The following is a 14,273-nucleotide window of genomic DNA, read 5'->3' as shown; positions in this document are numbered from 1 at the left end:
GTTGTTGTTGCTTTATTACAAACGATCCACTTGGCTTTCACAAGATTGTGATCCTGTATCAGAAGTGACTGTTGCGGTCAAGTAAGTCTGCACCCCTGAGGACCGTAACAGGGTGAGTAGAGCAGGGCAGAAACAAGTTTCTCAGAAATCGAGGTGCTTTTTGCCACAAGCGCAGACTTCCGGATGCTCCCTGCATTCAAAGCCACGTGAAGAGCGTCGCTCGAGGGCAGGCGGCGGTGCGCCAGCTGCGTGAGCGTGGCTCGTTGGTCTAGGGGTATGATTCTCGCTTTGGGTGCGAGAGGTCCCGGGTTCAAATCCCGGACGAGCCCGTGGTCAGGCTTGGTCCTGAAGCTTTTCTGCCTGCTAAGGGGCCCACGAGCAGTCAGCAAACTTTGGGGAAATTGGGCAGACGTCTGGCCGGAGCCAGGCCGGTTAGCTCAGTTGGTTAGAGCGTGGTGCTAATAACGCCAAGGTCGCGGGTTCGATCCCCGTACGGGCGGACGTCTTTTGTTCTCTGTTAGCTCGTCTCTGCTCTTCTCTCAAAGCGACGGGTGGTGTCACGTAAACCCCTGCAGACCAAACCCTAGGGGGATGTGGCCGAAATAGCTCAGTTGGGAGAGCGTTAGACTGAAGATCTAAAGGTCCCTGGTTCAATCCCGCGTTTCGGCAGATGCAGCTTTCTTTTGTCTTTTGGTCGAGGGTGGCCAGTGACCAAAACTCACTGGGATACAACCCCTCGCTCTGACTGGTTCCCCCTAGCCGCAACACTATCTACCTCCAGGTCAGCTGTCAAAGAGGCGCTCGTGGTTCCATGGTGTAACGGTTAGCACTCTGGACTTTGAATCCAGCGATCCGAGTTCAAATCTCGGTGGAACCTACGTGCCTTCTTGCGGCAGATAAAAACAAAAAAGGCTCAACTTTATTTTTGTTGCTGGTGAGCCGTAAGCGACTTCTTCTTTGCTTTCCTCTGAGCAGCGGCCTCTCTCGTCAAGGTTCCATGGTGTAATGGTTAGCACTCTGGACTCTGAATCCAGCGATCCGAGTTCAAATCTCGGTGGGACCTGCTTTTGCCACGAATGTGCGCAGGGCCCGTTCTGAGAAATTCTTTTGACAGCAGTGGGCCCCAAAGGCTCACGCAACTGCGAGGGTACGTTTCGCACCGCAAAAAGCGCAGTCTGTCTCCTTGGGGACGTGCGCGTAAAAGGGCAGGAGCCCTTTGGAGAATGCGGGCATCCATCCCGCTACCTCTCGCATGCTAAGCGAGCGCTCCACCATTTGAGCTAATTCCCCTGGAGATGCAGTTAATTTTTTCTTTCTTTTGTTGTTGCTATTTGTCTTCTTTGCTTTTGGTTATTATGATCGCCGCCAACTTGTTTGTTTTTAGACTCATTTCTTCTAATGCTTGCTTGTTTCATTCAGTGTTTTTAATGTTGTTTTTTGGGCTTTCTTGTTGTTGTTGCTTTATTACAAACGATCCACTTGGCTTTCACAAGATTGTGATCCTGTATCAGAAGTGACTGTTGCGGTCAAGTAAGTCTGCACCCCTGAGGACCGTAACAGGGTGAGTAGAGCAGGGCAGAAACAAGTTTCTCAGAAATCGAGGTGCTTTTTGCCACAAGCGCAGACTTCCGGATGCTCCCTGCATTCAAAGCCACGTGAAGAGCGTCGCTCGAGGGCAGGCGGCGGTGCGCCAGCTGCGTGAGCGTGGCTCGTTGGTCTAGGGGTATGATTCTCGCTTTGGGTGCGAGAGGTCCCGGGTTCAAATCCCGGACGAGCCCGTGGTCAGGCTTGGTCCTGAAGCTTTTCTGCCTGCTAAGGGGCCCACGAGCAGTCAGCAAACTTTGGGGAAATTGGGCAGATGTCTGGCCGAAGCCAGGCCGGTTAGCTCAGTTGGTTAGAGCGTGGTGCTAATAACGCCAAGGTCGCGGGTTCGATCCCCGTACGGGCCAACGTCTTTTGTTCTCTGTTAGCTCGTCTCTGCTCTTCTCTCAAAGCGACGGGTGGTGTCACGTAAACCCCTGCAGACCAAACCCTAGGTGGATGTGGCCGAAATAGCTCAGTTGGGAGAGCGTTAGACTGAAGATCTAAAGGTCCCTGGTTCAATCCCGGGTTTCGGCAGATGCAGCTTTCTTTTGTCTTTTGGTCGAGGGTGGCCAGTGACCAAAACTCACTGGGATACAACCCCTCGCTCTGACTGGTTCCCCCTAGCCGCAACACTATCTACCTCCAGGTCAGCTGTCAAAGAGGCGCTCGTGGTTCCATGGTGTAACGGTTAGCACTCTGGACTTTGAATCCAGCGATCCGAGTTCAAATCTCGGTGGAACCTACGTGCCTTCTTGCGGCAGATAAAAACAAAAAAAGCTCAACTTCGTTTTTGTTGCTGGTGAGCCGTAAGCGACTTCTTCTTTGTTTTCCTCTGAGCAGCGGCCTCTCTCGTCAAGGTTCCATGGTGTAATGGTTAGCACTCTGGACTCTGAATCCAGCGATCCGAGTTCAAATCTCGGTGGGACCTGCTTTTGCCACGAATGTGCGCAGGGCCCGTTCTGAGAAATTCTTTTGACAGCAGTGGGCCCCAAAGGCTCACGCAACTGCGAGGGTACGTTTCGCACCGCAAAAAGCGCAGTCTGTCTCCTTGGGGACGTGCGCGTAAAAGGGAAGGAGCCCTTTGGAGAATGCGGGCATCGATCCCGCTACCTCTCGCATGCTAAGCGAGCGCTCTACCATTTGAGCTAATTCCCCTGGCCGCAGAAGGCAGAATCTTCTCCCTGTTAGGTCCACCACCATTATTGAATCCATTCAAAGGCCCACTTTCATTCCTTTGCCTTTGACCTTGTCTCGAGGTGTGTCATTTCTTCCATTGCAGTTAATTTTTTCTTTCTTTTGTTGTTGCTATTTGTCTTCTTTGCTTTTGGTTATTATGATCGCCGCCAACTTGTTTGTTTTTAGACTCATTTCTTCTAATGCTTGCTTGTTTCATTCAGTGTTTTTAATGTTGTTTTTTGGGCTTTCTTGTTGTTGTTGCTTTATTACAAACGATCCACTTGGCTTTCACAAGATTGTGATCCTGTATCAGAAGTGACTGTTGCGGTCAAGTAAGTCTGCACCCCTGAGGACCGTAACAGGGTGAGTAGAGCAGGGCAGAAACAAGTTTCTCAGAAATCGAGGTGCTTTTTGCCACAAGCGCAGACTTCCGGATGCTCCCTGCATTCAAAGCCACGTGAAGAGCGTCGCTCGAGGGCAGGCGGCGGTGCGCCAGCTGCGTGAGCGTGGCTCGTTGGTCTAGGGGTATGATTCTCGCTTTGGGTGCGAGAGGTCCCGGGTTCAAATCCCGGACGAGCCCGTGGTCAGGCTTGGTCCTGAAGCTTTTCTGCCTGCTAAGGGGCCCACGAGCAGTCAGCAAACTTTGGGGAAATTGGGCAGACGTCTGGCCAGAGCCAGGCCGGTTAGCTCAGTTGGTTAGAGCGTGGTGCTAATAACGCCAAGGTCGTGGGTTCGATCCCCGTACGGGCCAACGTCTTTTGTTCTCTGTTAGCTCGTCTCTGCTCTTCTTTCAAAGCGACGGGTGGTGTCACGTAAACCCCTGCAGACCAAACCCTAGGGGGATGTGGCCGAAATAGCTCAGTTGGGAGAGCGTTAGACTGAAGATCTAAAGGTCCCTGGTTCAATCCCGGGTTTCGGCAGATGCAGCTTTCTTTTGGTCGAGGGTGGCCAGTGACCAAAACTCACTGGGATACAACCCCTCGCTCTGACTGGTTCCCCCTAGCCGCAACACTATCTACCTCCAGGTCAGCTGTCAAAGAGGCGCTCGTGGTTCCATGGTGTAACGGTTAGCACTCTGGACTTTGAATCCAGCGATCCGAGTTCAAATCTCGGTGGAACCTACGTGCCTTCTTGCGGCAGATAAAAACAAAAAAGGCTCAACTTTATTTTTGTTGCTGGTGAGCCGTAAGCGACTTCTTCTTTGCTTTCATCTGAGCAGCGGCCTCTCTCGTCAAGGTTCCATGGTGTAATGGTTAGCACTCTGGACTCTGAATCCAGCGATCCGAGTTCAAATCTCGGTGGGACCTGCTTTTGCCACGAATGTGCGCAGGGCCCGTTCTGAGAAATCCTTTTGACAGCAGTGGGCCCCAAAGGCTCACGCAACTGCGAGGGTACGTTTCGCACCGCAAAAAGCGCAGTCTGTCTCCTTGGGGACGTGCGCGTAAAAGGGCAGGAGCCCTTTGGAGAATGCGGGCGTCGATCCCGCTACCTCTCGCATGCGCCTACTGCATCCCACCGATTGAGCCAAAGTAAGCCCACATGAGCCAATCGCGTTTCTTTCCTGGGCTTACTTTTGACCAATCACGTTTCTCTCCTGGGCTTACTTTTGACCAATCACGTTTCTCTCCTGGGCTTACTTTTGACCAATCACGTTTCTCTCCTGGGCTTACTTTTGACCAATCGCGTTTCTCTCTGGGGCTTACTTTTGATCAATCGGGTTTCTCTCTGGGGCTTACTTTTGACCAATCGCGTTTCTCTCCCGTGGCTCACTTTTGACCAATCGCTGCGACCGTTTATTATTGTCATCGATCTTTGCAATAGGTAAGGCTAAGGTGTACTTCATTTTTAAATATAATTTAATATCGTTATTTGTTCATAAATAGTGTGTATTTTTGGAAAATAGAACGTGCCAATGCATGTATATCACACGTTTTCTGAAGTATTTGCGAACCTGTAACTTTTTAAATGATAAATACAGAACAAAACATGTCGCTACTGATCAGATAGGTTAAAATCATCGACAGTCCTAATTAGCCTACATTACTATGTGTGTATTGTGTGCGAAGAAAAGAATACTAATATTAAAATATTTATTTACTTATATATGTAGAGAGACAGAGAGCTGGGTAACTTACTTACTGCAACTGTAATGACTGTAAGTTAATTCGTTACTAATTCCAAGTTACAAGACAAATTGTAGTTAGTTATTTAAACCATTAACAGTTACATTACACATTTTAGGTAATATAAGTTAGTCAGACTACTTTTACGTTACTTTTAGATTACTTTTGACCTAACTTGTTTATCACATTGATTTAAACAGGGTAATCTTGAAAAAAAGAATAAGAAAATAGATTGTATTTGTTGTTATTAACAACACTAAGTGCATTTAACACATGTTTGTGAAATAACTGCAGGGAGTTAAATAAAAAACTACTAATTAATTAAACCATAAAAATAATAAATTAAAGTAAATCATTTTAAAATCAATTAAAAATGCACAAAAATGATATATATTATTTTTGTTTACCTGCATGTCTTGTGACCATAACCTCATCAGAGGACCAATGAACATGAAAATGTGATAATTATTAAAATATTCAATTTAAGTATGTTAATTAAATATATTAGTTAAAATGTGTGCATGATAATGTGTTTGAAAGACAAAAGCCTTTGTTGAAGGTGGTTAAAAATATCTACAGTGTGATATTTCAAATAAAAATGAATGTGTTTATCAGTAGTTGATGCAATGTTGAAACACTTTATGCAAACCTGAAATGATTTTTGTAAATCAGTGGTCAAATGCTGTATCTCCACCTGACTAGTGACTGGTCTTTGTGTGAGTGTCCACAAAACTGGAAGACTTTTTTTTATGAATATAAGCAGTAGGCTGTTTTAGAAAAGAAATTTAAAAGATCAAAAAGAGGAATTAGGAAGTATATATCAGTTAGGAATAATTTAATGTCATTGTGTAAATAAAATAAAATAAAATCATATAATGCATAAAAAAAGTAACTTTAGTCTGATTCGGAATATTTTAAAATATATATATTTTTTAATCTAAATACAGGTACTTAATTTTTGGATTCTGATTATGTAATTCAGATGAAATAACATGTAATCAGTTACTACCCAGCTCTGCTTATATATATTACTTATATTTGGTAATAATACTAGTGACCTCCTCCGAGCCTAGAATTATTACTAGAAGGAAATTTCAGACTTCATATTTGACTTTACATATGTTTGTACATATATCAGATTCCTGTCCATGTTTATTACCACAGTAATATGGTTTACATGTAGCTTGTTAAATTATCATTACACACTTAACATACAGGTATCTTTTAGTTTGCTAGAGGTAATAGTCTCTTTCTGATCTTCATTACAGAAAATGTACGCTTACCCCTTTTTTCGCCGCCAATCGGCAACATCGTGCCGGCTCCTCATGGCGCCATCGGAGGAGGCGAAGCGCCTTGAAAATATGGAGTCGGGAAGGGCCAAACCCAAGGAGCAGGTGCTGGCAGAGTCCCGTTCTTTTGTCAGCACAAACGGTGGAGACCCCAGTGACCAGTTTTTAGTACTGGCTCACTGCAAACTTCAGTTTGGGAAGTACCAGGGCCAGAGATTTAGATGGCTCCTGGAAAACTCTCTGGGGTACGCAGTGTATTTGGTGCTCAGCATTTCCAAGGAGACAGCGCAGACAACCCCCCTGTCCGAAAATAAACAGCTCTTCCTACAGTACACTTCTCATATCAGAGAGATGGCTGAAGAAGTGGAGAAGTATGAGAGGAAGCAGGAAATGCAAGCAGAAGCCCGAGCATCTGGAGACCAGGGCTGCTTGATGGTGGAGTTTGGTGACTTCCAGGGCCGGTCCATGAAGGAAGTTTATGAGGACCAAAGCAAGGAGGCCCAAGCCCTCATCAGGTACCTGGTTAAGGCCGATGCCAGGCCAAACACCAACATGGCCATTTTCAAGACATATGTCCTGAAAAGGCAGGCTTCTGCTGTGGGCACCAGTGTACGTCCTGCACGTCCACCTGCAACCTCCAGTGCCTCTGTACCTCCAGCCGCAGCCTCCAGTACCTCTGCACCTCCACCTGCAGCCATCCGAACTGGTGTACAGCGGACCGCCACTGTGAAAGCGCTGTTGGCGCATGGCAAACATTTGTCTCCTTCACAGCTGGCGAAAAAACTCGTGTCACCAGTTAAACACTGTGAGTAGGAGTGTGAATATTACGTTTTCCCTACAGAAATTGTACACGTATTCATTTATTGTTATGGCAAACCTGTCCACTTGCTGTTTCCAGATCCATTAGTGCAGTCTACTTTACCTTCTCCAGCAGCAGAAACTTTGGCCCGAAGACAGCTTTTCGCTACAGGTACGTAAGCACCACCTTACATACACTTGTCTCTGTGTATTGGTCACAGTAATAGTTGTAACATTTGTGCTCCAGGCACTTCCGTTTCCACTGCTGAAGATGATGATGAGGAGCTGGTATTTGCTGCATCACAATGTGAAGCACAGCTGAATACAGGTGTGGCATATGACACAAATACAAATGTTATAAGAATGTTTTGTGAAAACACAATGGGAAGCATTAAAAATAAAAATCAAATTTTTTTAATATTTTTGTTTACAATACAGAATTATGTCACATCATGCCTCAAGTGGGATTTCTTCAAAAGGTTAAGGATGTCCAAAGGTGTCAGTGTATTTATTTGCGTTTCTAAACTTATCCGTTGTTAAACAATCACTAGATAACTTTCTCACACTGCTTGCTATTCTCACTCACTCACTCACTCTTTAGCTCCCCCTGAGCAGACAGGATGGTGGAGAGTCATTGTTCTTATGATGAGAAGAACAGTTTTTCCTTATTGTATATGTGTGCATGCTTCATGTCTGTGGGCATCATTACTGAATTCATCACACCTCATTTTCCTTACTTAATCACAACAGATTCTCATTCTCAAAGAACTGTACTAATTCCATTTTTCTTACATCAATAAAGTGTACGCTGTGTTCTTTGCTTCTTAACACTAGTACCATTTTCTTCACTGTTATGCCTTAATATATTCAAAACGATTATTAACACTCCTCCAAAATTACTGCTTCGCAGGCTGTTTGTGGGCTGCATTTATGGCGTAGTTCTATCAAATCCAACCTTATACCATCCTTATATTGTTTTTGTTACTGTTTACTCAGAGGCCTGTGCCGGTCCGTCTCCATTGGCGGAAACAGCAAAAACACCAGATCCTCCACATCATCAGCCACCAGCTGAGCTCCCAGGCCACTGGAAAGATCATCTTCCACCTTTCCAGCATGAGTGGATCCGGAACACACTATTTAAGGCCAACCCACGAACCGGCAAGCCAGAACTAGTGTCCCAGCTGAAGCTTTAGTGGTATCCTCCTCAGCCCCCTTTAATTAACAGTCAGCCACCCGCCTCACCAGACCTCTTCTTCTGTCGGCCCCTTTTCTTGTGGATGCCGCTGAAGATGTGGTTATTTCCTCTTGTCTGTGTTCGCCCAGACTGTGGTAGGCACAGGCTAACAGCAGCAGGACTTTACCGCACCGTGCGCAAGGTTTTGGACATCGACGGGTGGTATGACCTTGCCACTGAGTATCTGGAGTGCAAAGGCTGCAAAAAGAAGTATCCTGCCTGGTCCGAGGACATCTTAGGGCAGCTGGATATGGGCCACCGCAGTCAGTTTCCAGCTTTGCTGACATACAGGTAATTCATGACAATCATTCATTATTAGGCACTTTTATCTGTGTTTTTTTTCTACAACCAAAGCATTTTCATGATTATATTGTTGTTTCCTTAGATACTCATGTGACAACCGGGTGCTGAGGATGATGAGGGAGAGGACACTGGGCAACAGTGTGACTCAGCTGTACAAGAAGCTGACGGAACAGCACAGTGAGGCATGGACACAGCGTGTTCTGCAGTACCTGACTGCCTGCGAACCGTTCACAAGGTCCTCCCTTGTGCAGCCTCCTGTATTTGCTGAGCCTCCCCTTTTACCTGCCCTGCCTAAGCCTAAGTGGCTCTTAGCCGTGTACGCCAGGGATGTTCTGTGGCGACTGCATGAGGTCAAAGCCAAAATAACATCTGTCCGCGGCTCTGTTCTCAAGATGGACTCCACTAAAAAGGTATCACAGTCCTGTTTATATCCAGAAATTTGCCAGATATGGATATATGTGCATACACAATGAATACAGTTTTGTCACCCTTTTATTTTTCCCAATAGGTCACAAAGAAACTTGCAGGTGCTGCTTCAGGTACAGCTGCCTGGTGTACAAATGTGGGGAATGAACACGGCCAAGTCCTCGTATCTGTGCTTACAGCCGCCGAGGGACATGGACTGGACCACATGGCAGCTGGCCTGATGAAGCGCTACCGGGACGCAGGAGAGGCAGCCCCAAAAGTGATGTACGTGGACAGAGATTGCTGCAGTCAGCATGGCCAGTGTCAGGTGAAGATGATGTTCTCGGAGTGGGTCGAGCTTGAAGTGCGCCTCGACATCTGGCATTTCATGCGGCGATTTGCTGCAGGTGTCACGACAGAGGCTCATCCACTCTACGGGATCTTCATGGCCCGTCTGTCCACGTGCATCTTTCAGTGGGATCCAGAGGATGTGGCTGCACTTCGCAGTGCAAAGGAGGGTGAGCTGGCGGCAAAGAGGACTGGCCACATCTCAGAAAGGGCGGTCAGTGCTCGCATTACCCGGAGAGAGTTGGCACTGCACTGCCGGAGGAGGACCAGGGGGGTGGAGGAGACCACCAGATTGATCGGGTCACTGATTGATCTGTTCGACAGTGCGGACGGGAAGGACACTCTGGGAGTTCCTCTGCTGAATCACGAACGGATCCAGCAGATATGGAAGGAACAGCGGAAGCACGTTCCGTGTATCCAAGACCCAGAGAACTTTCTGCTGTACATGAAGAAGGGGACACTGAAGAAGGGCGGTGTGGAGCTGTGCTGCTACAGGTGTGCCCGTGGCTCTACCTCCTTGGAGTCTTTCCACCTCCACCTAAACCGTTTTATTCCAGGTATTACATACATACGGATTACAATTTTTTTTGTCAAAAATATAAGCACTATAACTGCTTCCATTACTTTAAAGTAATGTCACATGAATAAATGTCACACTCTACAGTAATACTACAGTTCTTTTCTGATGTCATAAGCATTAACAAAGCTGTATTGCCTGACAAGTCACTAGTAGCTATAATTTTTAATGTAATTTAAATTGCGATTACTCACATTCAAAAGTTGTTTATATAATATATGTGTAATATATGTATTTATTATGTATAAATAAAAACACACACATAAAGTATATATTTTGAAAATAATTACATGTATATATTTATTATTCATATAATTTATATTATATATAAATATATTTAATATATATACATATATTTTTCTTAAATATATACATGCATGTGTTGTGTAATTGTATTGTAATTATGTAACTCTATTACATGTAACCAGTTACCTCATAGCACCTCATGTGAAGTACAAAACTTTTTTGTTTATTTAATTTTTAGGAACCAGTGCCAGTGATGCGCATTTTCAAGCGTATCTCCTTGAGGGCTTGATGCGTTGGAATGATGACCGGATGGAAGACGCCATAAAAGGAGCATCCTCCATCCGGACATATGGCTGTGCCATGAGGGAGGCTGTGGACCGGCTTAGCCAAGCTGTCTTCGGGAAGCCCTGGGATGAGCGCTATCGCCCTCCTGGAGCATATACAGGCAAGAAATTCATTAATTCATGTTTTTGTTTTTTTATAGATCATTTGAATTATTTTTGCAAAACAAAAAAATTCATAGATGAACAGGGAGATCACATTCATATATTGTACTATTTTATCTATTTAGCCTTTAATGTATTAGACAAAATGTTAAGAACACTTTCTTTTTTCCCATTTTATTCTTGTAGGTGAATTGCTGGGAATGGAGTACCTTTACAGCCAGACTGGCAAAACACTGACTCCAGTGCTCCAGAACCCAGAGGAGGAAGACAGGCTGGTGGAGGCAGTTGATGACCAGGACCTGCAAGATGAGGGGTTTGATAAAGAGATCACGGAGGACATCACAGTTCCAGTGCTGTATGAGGATGACCCCTGCCGTGATCTTAAAAACAGCCCCTCATCTTTGCCTCTGCCTCAGTCCCCGGCATCACCGGCTGAGCCGTCCACATCATCTGGCGGAGAAGGACAGCATCTTGCCCCTGCCCCTTCAGTGCTGTCACAGCCATCCGACACTGGAAGTAGTCTCTCCAACGAGGCTCAGGTAAAACACTTTATTTCAGGTAAAAAAGGGCTTTATTTAATTTCAATACCATTTTATTCCACTTATATTAATATTAATCTGCATTTACTAGGGAGCAGTCATTGGACCCGATGGCATCGCTGGGTGGGACAAGGTCCAGGACCTGGCTGGTTACCTAGTGGGTCTTCGTGAGGCTCCTTACCTCACTGACCTGCAGGTGACAGAGGTCATCCAGCTGTGGACAGCTCTCCCTGACTCTGACAAACAGCGGGTCAACTATCAGCCTCGACATCAGCCTCAGCTGACACATGGGCGCTTTAAAGCACCGAAGCGGACCGGAGTCACACCGGGTGTGGAGAGTGTTAAACGGTGTCTGATTGGACATCCTGGGGGTCCAGCACAGTGGCCCAACACCAGTCGGTTGGTTGAGGCAATTTGTATCAAGCTGTGCGCTTTACACAAGTCGCCGACCAAGAAGGCTGGAGTTTGCACCCCCAGGTGGTCTAAAATCCTCACCGATTACCACCACATCCGAGAGCTGGTGCTTAACAGTCCAAGGCTGATGGATGAAACCATGATCCAGCTGTTTGAGCTAAACCAGAAGACACTCATTCAGTGGTAAGCAAGGCACATTATATGCTTCAAATTAAATGAATACTTCTTAAAACATATTTATAATACAAGTAATTTATTGTCAGGTTTCAGCGGCGGCAGAAGAATCAGGAAATGAGTGTCCTCGCTCAGGGACTGACTTCACCTGACCCAATTGCTGTGGCCGATACGCAGCTTCCTCTGCCGAGGGAAAAATTGGATGAAGCACCATCGACATCAGGGCCAAAACATCCATTTATCCTTCCGCCAAATCGGGAAGGACAGGCTCCGATCCTGCGACCAGGTCGACGGCCCGCTGCTACCACCACCACACAGTGCCCCATTGCACCTGCCCCCACAGCATCAGGAGTTGTGCAGCCCATTTCAGCACCTGGGTCATTGTTAGGCACACTAGTCCTTAACCCGGACATGACTGTGTCAGTGGTGATCCCCTCTTCTGGTGCTTCAACATCGAGTGCAGGCCCAGCTCCACCTGCTCCTGCGTCTGATGCTCCTGTGTCCCGTTACACCCAGAGGAACAGGCGCCGACGGGCCCTGGAGGAGGAAAGCGGCGTCCACAAGAGAAAGTATGTGCGAGGGGTTACTTTTAACAGATGCAGCAAATGTGGGCAGCCCAAAACTAAAGAGTTCGGCCATAGTCGATATGGCAATGCCACATTTTGCCCAAGTGCCTCAAATGGAAAATCTTTCGATGACTGGTTGGCAGAACAGCGCCAGCTACATAAACCTCCTCAATAAAGACAATCTTTTCTGAATATATTTTGTTTACATGTGCCCACTCTTTCATACTGTTCGGTATCCTCCTCAATAAATAATTTATTTTCTGTATATATTTTGTATTTTACACGGGCCCACTCTTTCACATTTTCCGGTATCTTCCTTAATAAATATCTTTTACTGTATATATTTTGTTTATATTACATGGGCCCATTCTTCCATATTTTCTGGTATGTTCCTCAATAAATAATATCGTTCCTGTATATATTTTGTTTTTATTACATGGGCCCACTCCTTCATATTGTCCTGTATACCCCTCAATAAATATAATAAATGTCTTTTTTTTGTATATATTTATATATATTACATGGGCCCACTTTTTCATATTGTCCTGTATACCCCTCAATACTGTATCCTCCTCAATAAATTATATCTTTTCTGTATACATTATGTGTATGTATATTATGTTCATTTAAATTAAATATTTTACATTTGAACATTTAAAGTGTCTTTTGATCAGATAAATTAAATCTGATAAATGATATCCATCAAATCATGTCCCACATATACAAAAAAAATAATAATAATAATCTTTGAGAAAACATTTTATTCATTAATTTAAACATAAACATGTAATATGCCTTTTAAAAATATTATAAACATGATTAACATAAAACATAAAATCAACTACTGAAACATTTTAATTCGTTTTATTTAACCATAAACATATATCATATACATACATGTTTATACATATTTACCAAACAATTATTTTCACAAAATAATAAATATCAGTCAACATATTGATATGTCTAGGGACCGATTTGTGGAAAAAGCAGGTGAGGATGGGGGCGTGTTTTAAGACGACGGAAACTGTCAACGTGACGATTCGCTCCAATCGGATCGCGTATTTAACCATAAACATAAACATGTAATATGCCTTTTAAAAATAACATACACAAATTAATAAATATCAATCAATATAATGTTATGTCTAGGGCGAGATTTGTAAAAAAAAATAAAAATAAAATAAAAACAAGGTGGGATGGGGCGTGTTTTTAATACGACGTAAAGTGTCAACGTGATGATTCACTGTTTGGAATCAGTCCAACCGGATCAAGTTTCGCGATTCGCGAATCATTTGATTCAGAACGGGACTTCGACTCAGTCGCGCAGACCGCGGGTTCGAATCCAGCCCGCCGAGGGTGACGTGTTTCACATGTAACTAAAACTCATCCATACCGCATAAGAATATAGCCCGAATATTGTTGCAGGGGAAACTTGTCGGCACACTTGCGTTTTCGCGTCTTTTTCGCTTGCGAGGGGGGGCTCAAAGATTGGGCTCCTTCTTTTGCGCAGCGAGCGCTCTACCATTTGAGCTAATTCCCCTGGCCGCAGAAGGCAGAATCTTCTCCCTGTTAGGTCCACCACCATTATTGAATCCATTCAAAGGCCCACTTTCATTCCTTTGCCTTTGACCTTGTCTCGAGGTGTGTCATTTCTTCCATTGCAGTTAATTTTTTCTTTCTTTTGTTGTTGCTATTTGTCTTCTTTGCTTTTGGTTATTATGATCGCCGCCAACTTGTTTGTTTTTAGACTCATTTCTTCTAATGCTTGCTTGTTTCATTCAGTGTTTTTAATGTTGTTTTTTGGGCTTTCTTGTTGTTGTTGCTTTATTACAAACGATCCACTTGGCTTTCACAAGATTGTGATCCTGTATCAGAAGTGACTGTTGCGGTCAAGTAAGTCTGCACCCCTGAGGACCGTAACAGGGTGAGTAGAGCAGGGCAGAAACAAGTTTCTCAGAAATCGAGGTGCTTTTTGCCACAAGCGCAGACTTCCGGATGCTCCCTGCATTCAAAGCCACGTGAAGAGCGTCGCTCGAGGGCAGGCGGCG

At 44.9% G+C, this 14,273-nt stretch overlaps 16 non-coding genes across 16 annotated transcripts; 15 read left to right on the top strand and 1 right to left on the bottom strand.

The window, feature by feature from the left end:
* The first annotated feature begins 257 nt into the window (after positions 1-257).
* On the top strand, positions 258-329 carry trnap-ugg (transfer RNA proline (anticodon UGG)). The gene has a single exon. It is a non-coding gene; the product is annotated as a tRNA-Pro (tRNA).
* A 97-nt stretch (positions 330-426) lies between these two features.
* trnai-aau (transfer RNA isoleucine (anticodon AAU)) lies at positions 427-503 on the top strand. Its single transcript has one exon. It is a non-coding gene; the product is annotated as a tRNA-Ile (tRNA).
* A 93-nt stretch (positions 504-596) lies between these two features.
* Positions 597-669, top strand: trnaf-gaa (transfer RNA phenylalanine (anticodon GAA)). Its single transcript has one exon. It is a non-coding gene; the product is annotated as a tRNA-Phe (tRNA).
* A 136-nt stretch (positions 670-805) lies between these two features.
* Positions 806-877, top strand: trnaq-uug (transfer RNA glutamine (anticodon UUG)). Its single transcript has one exon. It is a non-coding gene; the product is annotated as a tRNA-Gln (tRNA).
* Positions 878-991: 114 nt separating this feature from the next.
* trnaq-cug (transfer RNA glutamine (anticodon CUG)) lies at positions 992-1,063 on the top strand. Its single transcript has one exon. It is a non-coding gene; the product is annotated as a tRNA-Gln (tRNA).
* Positions 1,064-1,706: 643 nt separating this feature from the next.
* On the top strand, positions 1,707-1,778 carry trnap-ugg (transfer RNA proline (anticodon UGG)). Its single transcript has one exon. It is a non-coding gene; the product is annotated as a tRNA-Pro (tRNA).
* Positions 1,779-1,875: 97 nt separating this feature from the next.
* On the top strand, positions 1,876-1,949 carry trnai-aau (transfer RNA isoleucine (anticodon AAU)). Its single transcript has one exon. It is a non-coding gene; the product is annotated as a tRNA-Ile (tRNA).
* Positions 1,950-2,045: 96 nt separating this feature from the next.
* Positions 2,046-2,118, top strand: trnaf-gaa (transfer RNA phenylalanine (anticodon GAA)). The gene has a single exon. It is a non-coding gene; the product is annotated as a tRNA-Phe (tRNA).
* A 136-nt stretch (positions 2,119-2,254) lies between these two features.
* trnaq-uug (transfer RNA glutamine (anticodon UUG)) lies at positions 2,255-2,326 on the top strand. The gene has a single exon. It is a non-coding gene; the product is annotated as a tRNA-Gln (tRNA).
* A 114-nt stretch (positions 2,327-2,440) lies between these two features.
* trnaq-cug (transfer RNA glutamine (anticodon CUG)) lies at positions 2,441-2,512 on the top strand. The gene has a single exon. It is a non-coding gene; the product is annotated as a tRNA-Gln (tRNA).
* A 154-nt stretch (positions 2,513-2,666) lies between these two features.
* On the bottom strand, positions 2,667-2,739 carry trnaa-agc (transfer RNA alanine (anticodon AGC)). Its single transcript has one exon. It is a non-coding gene; the product is annotated as a tRNA-Ala (tRNA).
* A 529-nt stretch (positions 2,740-3,268) lies between these two features.
* trnap-ugg (transfer RNA proline (anticodon UGG)) lies at positions 3,269-3,340 on the top strand. The gene has a single exon. It is a non-coding gene; the product is annotated as a tRNA-Pro (tRNA).
* A 97-nt stretch (positions 3,341-3,437) lies between these two features.
* trnai-aau (transfer RNA isoleucine (anticodon AAU)) lies at positions 3,438-3,511 on the top strand. The gene has a single exon. It is a non-coding gene; the product is annotated as a tRNA-Ile (tRNA).
* A 96-nt stretch (positions 3,512-3,607) lies between these two features.
* Positions 3,608-3,680, top strand: trnaf-gaa (transfer RNA phenylalanine (anticodon GAA)). Its single transcript has one exon. It is a non-coding gene; the product is annotated as a tRNA-Phe (tRNA).
* A 129-nt stretch (positions 3,681-3,809) lies between these two features.
* Positions 3,810-3,881, top strand: trnaq-uug (transfer RNA glutamine (anticodon UUG)). The gene has a single exon. It is a non-coding gene; the product is annotated as a tRNA-Gln (tRNA).
* A 114-nt stretch (positions 3,882-3,995) lies between these two features.
* Positions 3,996-4,067, top strand: trnaq-cug (transfer RNA glutamine (anticodon CUG)). The gene has a single exon. It is a non-coding gene; the product is annotated as a tRNA-Gln (tRNA).
* Positions 4,068-14,273: the final 10,206 nt, after the last annotated feature.

Source organism: Garra rufa, chromosome 21 (assembly GCF_049309525.1).
Source record: "Garra rufa chromosome 21, GarRuf1.0, whole genome shotgun sequence".
Classification (NCBI taxonomy): Eukaryota; Metazoa; Chordata; class Actinopteri; order Cypriniformes; family Cyprinidae; genus Garra; species Garra rufa.
Note: the sequence above shows the minus strand (reverse complement) of the source record. Positions and strands in the feature narration are given on the sequence as shown.